General features: G+C 43.7%; 1 protein-coding gene across 4 annotated transcripts in view; it reads right to left on the reverse strand.

Moving 5' to 3' along the window:
• Window positions 1-13,442, reverse strand: part of CHRM3 (cholinergic receptor muscarinic 3) — a 516,440-nt gene extending 502,998 nt beyond the window's left edge. For 3 of the 4 annotated variants that reach the window (XM_067710998.1, XM_067710997.1, XM_067710995.1), the window contains exon 1: window positions 12,860-13,442. The gene's annotated coding sequence lies outside the window, so the exon portion shown is untranslated. Of the gene's footprint in view, window positions 1-11,802; window positions 12,005-12,859 lie in introns of those variants that run through there. The other variant, XM_067710996.1, reaches the window with a different exon arrangement.
• Between the last annotated feature and the right edge of the window lie 29 nt (window positions 13,443-13,471).

Here is a 13,471-nt window from a genome sequence, read left to right on the forward strand (position 1 = left end):
GTAACAGCAGTCTAATTTTTCTAGAAAAGCAGCAGTATTTTGCCGAGAAAAATTTAATCTAAACCCCATGTTTAAGAGGTGAGGGGAAAGTAAAGCCTAAGGAAGATCACACATCTAATTGGTTACACTATCCTAACACCCCCATCTCCTCTCTTCTTGACACTAAGGAGGAACAGGCCTGTTTAGAAAACCCTGGGAATATTATTCCAGGTTTTATGGATTTGAATTCACAAAGACATAAGTTCCATGAAAGCAGAATGACTATTCATCTAATTATCTCTAGCATCTAGAACAGTGCCTGAAACAATTCAGGAACTTAAATTTAATGAACAAGTGAATGGCCGGTAGAAAAGCTGAAAATAGGCCAGACTGTGTGGGTCCCCTACCAGAGGAATTTCTAAAGTTCTAAGGAACAGAGTGATTGACAATTTTGTTTAATTCTCTTAAAATTTATGTTATACTTTACATTAAATCTGTGTGAAAGTATTAGTTGTACTGTATATGCTTTTTAAAATGCACTCACGTCTAGAAGATCTATTATAAAATGCCCTTTAATTGAGCAAAACTAATCTATGTCCATTTCTAAGACCATTCATATTAATTAAACTACTCTGCACATATGCAGCATTTATAGACTATTTTGTCATTCCTTTATTGACACCCTGTTGTTCACATCAATAATATATGTGATGTACTTGCTCAGAAAGTTAGACTCTAAATATAGCATTATACACATGCAAAAATGTGGTCCGCTTCTGATATAGTTCCATGGTACGACACAAGAAACAAAGAAAAAGTGTTCAGGACTAGATGTATTTGAGATAATTTGTTTTTATAGCACCTTGTGAACAATGTTATCCATATTTTTAAAAAACTATATATTTAGTTACCAAGGGGTACATGTGATGGAAATGGTTTCACCTTAATTCTATACCTGAGACCTCAGTCATTCCTCAATTGTGTTTAAATTTCAGTGGAAAAGAGCACTCTGCCCTTCCTCAGAGCCTGAGAAACACCCGAAATTGAATGGCTCATTTTACCAGAGAACAGCCTAAGATAATGTACCCCTTGCCAATCCAGGCTATTAATCTACTTAAAAAAAATACAAAGTGTTTCTAAAGTGTTTCTCTAGCTCATTCAATCGTTCTCTCAAACAAAATATTTTGTCTCTCTCTTCCATTAGTGGATTTTAAAATTTAGCTGGCAGAAGTATCATTCAAGGTATTTATTTAAAATGCAGATTGCAGACCCCGCCCCTCCCCCCATTCTAATTCAGCTGATCTAGTTTCAATCCCCAAGGCTACAGTTTAACAACTACCCCAGGTGATTTTGGTCAAATGATCCTAGGCCACAATGGTAGAAACATCACCTTAAATCCCTGTCATGGAAATCTTTCCAGTGATTATGAAAAGCCCTTAGGAGACCTGGCTACTTATAGCAACTGGTGATCAATGAAAAATGACTCCTTCAAAAGTCCTGGCCACTAGAACAAGTTGGTGAGAAGAGCCCTAATTTGTTAGCTGTTATCTGAGAGAACAATGCCTCTCAAAATATTAGGGTCACCAGGGCAACCATTATATCCTTGCAGACGACGCTTCAAGCAAGTGAAACTCTGAGTCTGACCTGGGATAATTTTATTATGTTCTGTATCATATTCATCAAGAACTCCTTACTGTTTATTAACATGTAAACTATCCTGTCATTATCAAAATACACTGAAAACTTCTAAACCTCAGATTTCTTCCCCCACCCCAAAAGGGACAGTAAGAAGGAATTCATTCAAGAACCAATACTTAATGCGAGTACTATTGCCAAGCACTGTTTAGACCCTTGGACTGTATCATGAATAAAACATAACATAAACATCTCTGCCCTGACAGAGATCTAACCATCATTCAATATAGTGAGTTGCGCATCCCCATTTCACAATGTGTAAGTCCTGGTTATAGATAAATAAATAATGGGTGGCTCCTGATAAGAAGCTCAAAATCCAGAGGAAAACTTTGATATTTGCATCGTTTATTCTAGTGGAAACAAGTATGGCAAAGAATAATACACTCAAGGGGCATGGGGAATGAAGAGACGAATTGTCTTAGAGGAGGCATGCAGGCCTCCTCCTGTTTGCAGGACTGCTAAGGCCAAAGCTAGGGAGCACATTTCAGGAAGTGTGGAGGGTCTACCTAGAGGCACATCCCAGGACCCTCAAAGCAGGCTGACGTGGCTACAGTGCCACAGCAGAGGGGGGAAAGGAAGAAGGGGCTGAAAGTTATGGAGAGTGAAACGGTAATGGACTTTGATCTCATTGTAGAATAGGTACAAGCAAACAAAGCAAAAAGACAAGTCAGAGGCCATCGGGACAGTGCGGGGGTGGGTTGGGGGGGGTTGGGGAAGGCCTGTATCAAGAAAATGGGAGTGGGAGTAGGAAGGAAGGAACTGATGAGATGGTTCAGGAAAATCCAGTAGGATTTAGAGACTGCACGAGAGGAGGGAGGGTATAAAGGAAATGCCGATTGGAGATGCTTCAAGTCTGAGCTCCTAGGATGACTGTGATGCAGTCAATTAATACAGGAAAAAAATAGGAGGAACAGCATATCTTGGAGAAAGATGATGGGTTCCAGAGTCCAAATGGTACATGACAGGTGCCTGATTGATATTCTTTGTGGAAATGTCCAACAGGGTGCCAGCATGGAAATCTAGCACTCAGGGGAAGAGCTACGGCCTACAAAACTATGTCTACCGACACTTGAAGCCCTAAGCGCAGCTGAAATCACCGAGAGAGGATGTCAAGCGAGAAAGAGGTGAGTTGGGTCCTGAGAAGAGATCTAGCATGAAAGGATAGAGAAAACCAGACACAGAGTCAAAAGATCCAGGCCTGTGAATTTTGGGACCCTGGGTGAATCACTCAACAGGATGCAGAAATATTCTTTTTATAATGTCACTAACTCACACTGCAGAAATCTCATACAGGTTCAAAGTTTTCTCCCCTTACTGTCTTGGCATTCTAGTTTTAAGTATTTCTTCTTAAGACACAACCAATTTTGCTGACAATTCTAGATTCCCTGACCATATACCTGCCCTCCCACTATCCAGGAAAATTATCTTCCAGAATTCTACCACAAACATTTTTCTAAATGACAAATAGGGTAGCAATAACAAACATTCATCATTATTAAGATTTCTCTCTTCCCACATGCCACGGAGCGGCTGGGCCCGTGGGCCATGGCCGCTGGGCCTGCGCGTCCGGGGCCTGTGCTCCGCAGCGCGAGAGGCCGCAGCAGGGAGAGGCCTGCGTACCACAAAAAAAAAAAAAAAAAAAAGATTTCTCTCTTCAAAATTCTTAGGGGAATATTGATTACAAATTCTAAAGGAATTCTCTTTTCAACAAATGTGTCATATTGTGCCTTGACTTACTGGCATTCTAAGACACAGATCATTATGATGTTTTTTCTCCATACTTCTCCCTAAATTGTAGTTTTATTGCACATACAAGATTTTGTCGTCTTTGTTAAAAGTTTTTCTGTTTTTATTCCAAACTTATATTCATTCATGAAACAAAAACAAATATACATATATGTGTGCGTTAGACAGACTAAAATGTCCACATTCAGAATTCAAAATGAGTCACCTGTACTTTATGGATCTAATTAATGCAAAAGCTTCAACTTCAACATAAAAGTTAACGATCTGAGAGTGCATGTCATCAAACATGATGATTTCAATCTGGCATCGAAAATGAGTGACCACTGTACCTCCATTAGTCCACTGGCCGACATTAGCCTGAAGGCATAAGAACAGCTTGTGTCTTCTAAGGCAGTGTTTGTGTGTTACTCTTACAAATCTGAAGTGTCTAGTATGATCCTGGGGGCAGAGAAAGTGCTGAACATAGACATGCTTAACTAATCAGAAATTCAAAGCAAACAGATTTCTTTATTGCTGGGCCACTTTAAGTGGATTGATTTTTATGCAGTGAAATCAGTCAATCTTTTAGAACACACTGCAGATTTAAAAATTAAGGAGGTAGATTTACATTTAAAGTCAGCTCACAAAAGTCTATTATTATCCCAGTTTTGCATGAATGTTAGGATATGTACAGAAAAATATCAGAGGATTATGCATCAAATTGTTAACCTTGGTTACCTTTGGGGGCACTGGGTCATGATGGACTTTTACTTTTGACATAATATATTTCTTTCATGACTGAATTCTGTGTAATCCATATTATTTTTATAATGAGAAAAACATCAAAACCACTATATTTACATACTTTATATGTCGATATGTATATTGAGCATTTTATGGGGATGACTCCATAGTAAGTACTTTAGGGCAATCAAAGACAAATGCAACATGGCATCATCATTCAAGCACTTCACACTCTAGTATTTGAAATAATTTATACACACACACACAAATAAGAGTGAATGTGATCAGTGATAAAACTGAGAATCTGATAAAGTACTAAAAGATGAATTCACAGTGCAAAGTGGCATTTCAAGCACTTTGTCCTTGACAAATTGCTAAAATTTGGACCCATGAGGATGTGGAAGAAAGGGCATTCCAAGCATTATGAGAACATGTGAAAATCATGAAAATGGCAGAGGGGGTGTACAGGACAGCAAGTACTGCGGGTAAAGTTAAAGGTGACCTTGAGACTTGAGATTGAATTAATGTAAATCCAAACCATGGAACATATGGAATGCTAGCTGAATGCTGATGTAAGAGATTTCATTGTTATTCAATAGGTAATAGAAGGGGATGTCAGAGAAGTGTTTTGAGGATAGGAGGGAAAAAATGATCAGACTTGATCTTCAATAAAAGTAATCTCTAAAGTGGATTAGAAGAAGGGACTATAATCAGTGAAATCAGCTGGGAAGCCTGGAGACTCAGAGAAATGTATAAAGGTCTGATTGCATCAGCATCACCTGGGGGGGGTTAGAAATGCAGATCCCCAGGCCCCGCTCCAGCCCTCCTGAATCAGAGTCTGCCTTTATCACAAGATCCCCATGTGACCTGACTGCACATGAAAGTTGGAAAAGCCGTGAACAGAGGTGTTGGTAGTAGGAAAGAAAAGAAGCCAAGAGGTTGAGTGAGCTATTACTTGGTTGAATTATTACAATTTGGTATCTGACTAAATGTGGGAAACTATGCAAGAGAACAAATCAAGATTACTCAGAAAACTCCAAGCCACAGGGTGGCCACCCTAGGCATGTAAACGGGAAACCTCAGGGGAGCAGGGCGAGGAAGAAACAAATGAAGGCGGTGCTACCCAGCAAGCTCACGGAAATGCCCCTTCCAGAAGCCACACCAGGCTTGGAGATGATAAGATGGGTGACCCACATTGAAAAGTAGTGGAAATCATGACAATGGATGAAGTCACAAAAGGAAAAGGGTGCAAGAAAGGCATGGGAGTCAACGGAGGAGAAAGACCTGCAGAGCCTCATGCAGCTCGGGAGACGGTGCAGGGAGGCTGGAAGGCGGAAGAGGAACCAGAGGAGGAAGACAGCCAGGGAAGTACAATGCTTTCAAAATGAAGGGTGGTTGAAGGTGCTGCTAAGAGATGAAGGGGGATGCCCGGGAAAGGGCCTTTTGTTTGTGACTAAGAGGGGACAGGTGGTTTTTGGCCGAGCGGTTTCTGTGAACCTCCTGAGGATGGAAGCCAGAGAGCAAACGTTACAGTCAGAAGTCGGTAAAATTAGAGATATGTGGATGTTACTCACCGAGTGTAAATGAAGATGTTAGGAATGAACATGAAAAGTTAGAAGAGGCGGAAAGGGCTAGGTTGACTTAACTTGAAACTATTGAACTTGATAAAGATTTTCTTATGGAAGAAAGATCAGAAGTATTCCCATCATAATTTTCAGAATGATTAGGAAGGCCAACAGGCACAGTGAGTAGGAATTGGATTTCTGGCTCAGCTGTAAGGAGGCTCTGCCTCTCCCTGCTCTCTGGAAATGGAATGAGACGCGTTGCGGGCGTTAATTTCTCAAATCGTACAAACCACACAGTTGGACAATCATCAATGGGGAGTCACAAAGTAGGATGCTCTTCACTGATGACTTCTGCTGTGAGCCGAATGACGGCCCCCCCAAATGATATGTCTGTCGACGTCCTAATCCCCCAAACCCGTGAATATTACCTTATATGGTAAAAGGGTGTGAGAGCTAAGGCCCTTGAAAGGAGGAGCTTGTCCTGGATTTTCTGGGTGAGCCCTGCATGCAATCACACGTATCCTTATAAGATGGACACACAAAGGAGGAAACACACGGACAGAAAGGGAGGAGACGATCTGACTCCGGGCAGTGGTGAGAGGCAGTCACAGGTCGGGGAATGCAGCCACGGCCATCAGAAGCTGCAGGGGGCAAGTACGAGTTCTCCATTAGGGCCTTTGAAGGGAGTGTGGGGATTATGAGACGGTACATTTCTGTTGTTTTAAGCCCTAGGAAGCGAATACAATGTCTAACATCACCTTCCAGTTCTGAGATTTCTGGAGCTGCTCTCACCTCATATTGATCATGTGCTCCTGGAAGGCCGAGCCCCGGACTCACCCTTCTGAGCACCCAAAAAAAGAAGGTCCACTGTGCCTGGCACATTAGATAACACTCGTTACCACAGGGATATACACTCCTGTGTATAAGTGCATATCCACAGGGATATACACTCCTGTGTATAAGTGAAAAGCAGAGATGGCTGGATAGGTAGACAGATGATTGACAGATAGACAGAGAGAGAGACTCATTTTACTCAAGCAAGTATTTATTAAAATGTACTTATTAAACACTCTCATGACTTAACTTCTTTAGAAAGAATCATAAATACTACCTGGGTTACCCTTGACTGTCGACTTTAATATTAAAGATAGTGAGAACAACCAGAACTCAGATGAGGGACATGTGGCTTGTAGTTGCTTAGATATGTTTTCAGTTTCTTATTATTAAATGAATTGAGGGGTTTAAAATAATTTATCAGAGGGAAAGCAGGGTGATAGCCGCACTCAAGGAAAGCTGAAAAAGGTTGGCTGGTTATTGTGTGATGAGAAGGGTTTGGGGATAAAGAAGGAAGAAAGGAGGACCCCATGTAAAGGAACCTTGTGGCAATGCCAGTTTCCCTGCAGGGCTCCCTTCCCACGAGGTAATGCACGTGACATGTGTTATCACATACGTGAGAAATCACAGGCAAGGAAGACAGGAGGCTCTTTGCTTCCATCTCATGTATGAGAACTTCTTTCCAATGCAATTGATTTGAGGGATCTCTGCATGAGAGACGTTGTGCTTTTAGACTATTTTGAACTAAAAAAAATTGAAAATCACCAAAAAAATCACTGTGCTCAATAATACTTTTAAATGAATGTACACAGAGAGATACAGATAGAAAGACATAGAAATAGAAATAGAGATAAATAAAGATAGATACATAGACACACAGATACAGACACACAGAACCCAATGATACTTGAAATGTATACGGATTCTTGGAGTCCACACAATACCACTGGATTGGGGTCCCCTGGAGGTGAGAGCTGGCTGGATGAAACTTCAAATGGCTGTGCGCAAGAAGTGGTACCTAGCTAAGCAATAACTAGGTTTCTCTCCAGACTGGATCGCGCCGGCAATTCTAATGAGGTAATCTACTCCAAAGTGATAAATACAAAAATACTGACACAGACTGTCAGCAGATGCCTTTTCCCAGAGCTTACTGACAGGATATTTTTGTATGAATCTAATGCCATGGCCATAGCTACCTGGGATCAATTAGAAGGCTTCAGTGGAAGAACATCAAAACACCTCACGACCGTAAAGGCACAGCCTTTGCAGTAGACATCTGGCAGCCCGCTCCTCTCTGAAACCAGCTGGTAGTATTTTACTCTGGTTTAACCTCACCTGACTTTTATCTAAACAGCAGTCACTGGAGGATATCCTGCTCAACCCAGGATGTCTAGACGAGCACCACTTCCTGCAGTAGAGGTGACTGAAGGTAGAATATGTCATGGCTCAGCTGGTGTGCCGGATTTCAAGGGAACACCGGGGACAGGAAATAAGCTGGGGCTAGGCTAGAACAAATGACCTAATGAAGGATTAATTCCGTAGTGGAGAGTCAACAACTCAAATTACAGTGGCCAGGAGGAGAGTGGAGAACAGAGATTTGATCCTGCCAACAATGACACACAAGGAGATTTGTCAAGTGGAACCTGGCAGCACAAGTCTCCAGGCAGAAATGATACACTGTCCCAAGGGTGGCCCTGCCTCAGGCCTAGCTAGGGGTTTGTCCACTTCAGGACTGCAGCAGAGACTGGCAAGGGAAGGAGTAAACTCTTGCTTCTGGACAGAAGTTCTTGGAAAGGGTGAGACTGTCAAGGTCACGCTAAAGTCTTTCTAGGCACAACTTCAGTCCTGCAAATGCAAACTGAAAACATGAGAAAAGTTTAGTCCTATGAAATGGCAAATATGACAAGGGTTGCAGAAACCGAGGCTAGCTGGGCATGGCAATTAGTAGAGCTCACTAGGGTTAGGGCAGGTAATCCCGTCTCAGACTCCCTTCTTCTGTTTCTGCACCGGTTGATGAATCAGGAAGGCCAGCCCTGCCCCCACCCCCAGTCTCACCAGAACAGGGCTGGGGAAGGCAAGAGCTCAAACCCCACAGCGCACCCGCCAGCTACTGTGGTTTTTTTCCACCATTGTTCCTCCTCAAAGTGTTCACATTCTAGCTAGCTTCAGGATGAGCTGGCACAACTGGTGAGAAGAAGATGGCAGTGGCTCAAATATTCCTTCTGTTGGCTTGCTGTCATCACCAGTAGATCCCAGGTCCTGTGTCAGCGTGGCCAGCCGCAGCTGCACCTCCGCAGAGGAAGTCTGAGAAGGTGCACGCCAGAGGACTTGGCCCTTGGGAGCTGATGAGCAGGAAGTTCCAACAGGTGAGAGAACAAAACTGCCAGCCTGAAGGGGAGAGGCTGCCAGAGGCAGGGGAGTCTGCAAGCCGCCCAAATTTCTGGACAAAAAGGAACACACAGTAGCCAACTACTGAGCCAGAGGGACACCTACACACTGGCTCTCCATGCTCCACGCCAAGGAATATAAAGGTGGGTGGGCAACCAAATCGCGCACTGCATTTTACAGTGCTTTAGAGACTGATCAAAAAGTGTGTGCACAGGCATCATGCCTTTCAACTCTTAAACCCACTCTGCAACTACTGTCCGATCATCTCCATCTGTGCACTGGGAAAGACATGCTCTGGAGAGGGAACACAGTCTTCCTGTAAGGCCCACTGTGATTCAACATTTGCAGTAGCTTCGCTGCATCAAAACTCTGCATTTCTTTGTTTGAAGACAATGCTAATGCAGATCTGTACTGCATAGGATATGCAACTTTTAGGGAATGGAGATGTCTAATAGAGCTCTCTAGAGACGCTGGGTTCACAACGGAAGGAGGGAACCTTTGCACTTGCACAGCCTTTCTGCGGAGCGTCCATGGAGGAAGAAGTACAGGGACAGCTGATTTAGGATTCAAAGCGGCTACTTTGAATGTGATAGGAGCAAGGACCACTTCCTTAATGGAGAAGATAGAGACTGTCAGATTCGAGAAATTGAAATTAATTTCTAATTTGACTAGCTTTGCCTCCTGTCAAATTCCTTCAATGATCTCTTCACATTCTCCCTCTAAAATTAAAACTTTCCATTCACGGTGAAATTTTATCCCAAAGTTCTGTTAAGACTAATAACCAGGATAGGGATTCCTCTGGACTAAATGAGATCGAAAGGTGAAAAATCTTGTGGAACACGTCACTGCCATCACACCCGGGAAAGCACTGCATTCAAGGATTAAGCATGAGACACATTTTATTATCCTGATTAATTTTAAAAAATCATCATGGTGGAGGGATTTGCTTATTTTTTTTTTTTAACTGAAGCCATATACGCCTTTTTGATACTCTTCTGTAAGAAAAACGTGTTTTAAATTCACCAACCTATTGTGTAAAATAAAACATTTCCAGTCACTCACTGATACTTCAGAACCACAACGTGAGGAAAATGTTATTAGTCACAATACATTATGACATCAAATTAGGTCCCATAAGTGAAGGGCAGATGCATCTCTCTGCGTCCCGATCAGAGGCTCACGCTTCATAGGCGTCACAGTTCATTCATCTCCTATCTGAAGTGCCACTACATCACAGCTGTTCTCAACATAAACTTCCCTGCACTGCAAACAAGACCCAGTTTCTTAATAGTTACACTGACAACGTCCAGGCCATTTAGGGGTAAGCAACTAATTTTACCAATGTTAACAACTTTATTAGGAGAGAACACTATGTTGGCTCCGGGAATGATAGAGAAACTTACTTTCTTATGTTCAAATACACAAGGCAGCTTTGCTTTTAATCATATGGTTTAATTTTCTGTCTAATCAGTTTCCTGGTATGGATTCAAGAAATTCTAGTTCTGCAAATTCCGTATTTTTTTCTAGACTCATGTTCAACAGGTTGTCTGCAATCAAATGCTAAAATATCATGCAAAGAAGTTCATGTTTTTACACACTTAAAATAACAAAGTTTCTTTTTGTAAGGAAATAAATCAGCTGTCTTTATAAGGATGAGAAAATGAAAGGGTGCGCCCTAAAGAACTTTTAAGTATGCCTAAATAATCTTCAGAAATAAATAATATTTTTGAAGTTATATTTTTACCTTTTGTCCCAGGAAGACAAATGAGGTAATAAACAATCACCCATTTCTCTAAACGTTAAAGGAAAGTTTCCTAAATAACTTTAAATGCAGGTTTAATGCAGAGCTACTCATTACTGTAACACGCTGGATCATTCTGTAAATCTTAACCAATTCCATAAACTTGCTTTCCTTTTCCCCAAATTACACTTTTCTCATAATTTTCCACGCAAAAGGTATATACACTGTCGAGGATCCTTTTCAAAATCTACTTTTCATCTCATATTCTTTTTTAAATATCAAGCACATTGGAATATGGGTTGTTATTTAAAAGTCAGTATTTCAATACTACTATTTTCATATTAAATTCAATCTTATACCACCCTCCCCAGCCTACAGAAATGGTCTGAATCAGACCTGCAATGTAATTAATTTTAAATTAGTAATTTAAGCTCAAGTTACAGTTCCATATGGAAACCCATTTCAAAATTAATGTGCTTTCTAGCTCAACAATAGCTATTTACATATTAAGCTAATTGCAAAAAACCATGTACACAAAATCTAAAGATGGGTTATTCAGTGATAGGAGTGTATGATCAAAACCACGTATCTGTGGCATGCTGAATCCACACTGGAGAGGCACGCGTGTTCTACGTATACTCCACAGTACCAGCTCCCATAACAAGAGGGTGCACCCAACGCCATATCTATCCCACCACCATATCTATCCCACCACATTTGGAACAGAAAGACCTCAGGGTTTTTCTTCTTCTTCTTCTTCTTAATTAATAAGCTACTATCACAACCCTGTCTATATGCATGGATTTGTTCCAGCGTCAGCTCTCCCCTTTCTGAAGTGTATGTTCTTGTGTAGTGCCTCTTAAGTAAATACAGGGGCATTGTTTTAAACACAGAAAATAGTGATGAATGCTTCATGCAATACAATGATCTCACAACGTAAGATTATCGGGCACTATATAACCAGCCAATATACTTTTTACAAATATTATTTTTCCAATCATAACCCCAAAAGACCCCACATGGAGGACTACTGGCTTGCTGGCATTCAGAGGCCAAGAGAGAAATGATGGGTCTGTGCAAAGCATACAGTGAAATAATCAGTGTCCTTAACAACATAAACGCTTAAATTACCTCCTAAGGAGAGCCATCGTTTCACATTGCAAACACGGACACCGGGAGGGAAGCATATCCTTACAGCCATCGAACAGGTTCAAATAGCACTTGCAGACAAATGAATGTTTGCGTTTTGAAATCTGTCCATATGGGATGCAATTCCCAAACCTCTGCTTCCTCTACCACTTCCAAACTGCGTGCTAGGAGAGTTGCACACACGCCGAACAGAATCACCATGCCAGCACGCACAAGCGCCAAGTAGACAAGTGAATTCTGCTGCTTGAGTCAACCCTCCCCTAACCCCCACCGCTTCAAATCACACAGAAATTAACCCAGCTGTAAGGAGGCTGCGCTGGGGGAGGGCTCCAGAGAGAAGATCCGCCGCAATCCAGCGGCTGCCGCTCCGCGAGCGCAAACTCTGCCTGGGTCAGTGAAGACGAGCACCCGGGCTCAGTACCTTCGCCCAGGTGTTACACTAAGTGCCAAATTTGCCTCTTTCGTCCCTGAAATGCAATCCGAGGTAGCGGCCCCACTGCAAGGTTGGCCGGTGTCTGCTTTAACCTTCTTAAAAGCGTTAGGAAATCAAATGGGGGGACCTACACACGCACCACACACACATACGCGCGCGCGCGCACACACACACACACACCGACCCCAGAAGCTCCTCTTGTCCGGACACTCCGTGCCTCGGATTCCGCATTCGGGGGACAGAGAATCCAAGCGAAAGAGCGCCGGGTGGGGCATCCCAGGTTCTTTCCCGGCCACCGCTCGTATTATTCTCGTCGCTTTCCCCGCACATGGTCACCCCGGCGTTTCGCACCCTTGGTTCCAGAACTCCAACTCCGCCCAAGATGCCGCTCTCTCCAGGTTCAAGCCTCCGCCCGGCCCCCCAAATCGACAGACCAACTCTCTCCTCCCTCCCCAGTACCCGCTTTAAACTCCCCATAGCAAGGGCATTTCCTACTCGCGCAAAAAACTTTTTCCTCCTTTTGCAACGCGACAAGGCAAAAAAACTAGGTCAACCGCTACCGCCACCCGCTTTGCCCAGCGCCGGCTTGGTGCGGGCAGTCCTTACCTGGCCGCTGCGCTCCAGGTGGCCGTCCCACGCCGGTCGTCTGCGCTTCCCCAAAGCGCGGGAGGCGCCCGGTCCACCGTCCGTTGGTCGCCTCCCGCTCGGCGTTCAGGAAGCGAGTGTCCTAGGACCGCCCGCCCATGCCCGGAGCCGCCCTTCGGTTCATCGCCTGTCTTTCCAGAAGCGCCTATGCCGCCCCGGCGAACTGAGGAGGAGCGTGGGGATTCGGGATGGTACCGACTTGCCCCGCGGTGTGCGCTCCCGGGTCCGAGAGCGCTCCGCCCGCGGGCAGCTGCGGCCGCGCGTCACATGCCGCCTCCGGGCAGCAGCCGCGGCACCTGCCCAAGCGGCGGCGCTCCTGGCTCCGCACTGCCGCCCCCGCGCCTCGGGCTCCCTGCACGATCTAGCCCTTTCGGTTCACGTCCTTTTTTCCTCTATCTCCCCCCTCACTTCTTTCCCCCGCTTCTTCTTCCCGTCTCCTCCTTTATCTTGTATTCTCTTTTTCCAAAAGCAAATGCCAGGCGCTTCAAGTGCGAGGAGGGTCTTTCCTTCCTCGCGAACTCTTCCTCTGCCTGGTGGTGGCGGTCGTGGCTACTGCTGGCCGCTCCTCCTCTT

This window comes from Pseudorca crassidens, chromosome 16 (assembly GCF_039906515.1).
Source record: "Pseudorca crassidens isolate mPseCra1 chromosome 16, mPseCra1.hap1, whole genome shotgun sequence".
Lineage (NCBI taxonomy): Eukaryota > Metazoa > Chordata > Mammalia > Artiodactyla > Delphinidae > Pseudorca > Pseudorca crassidens.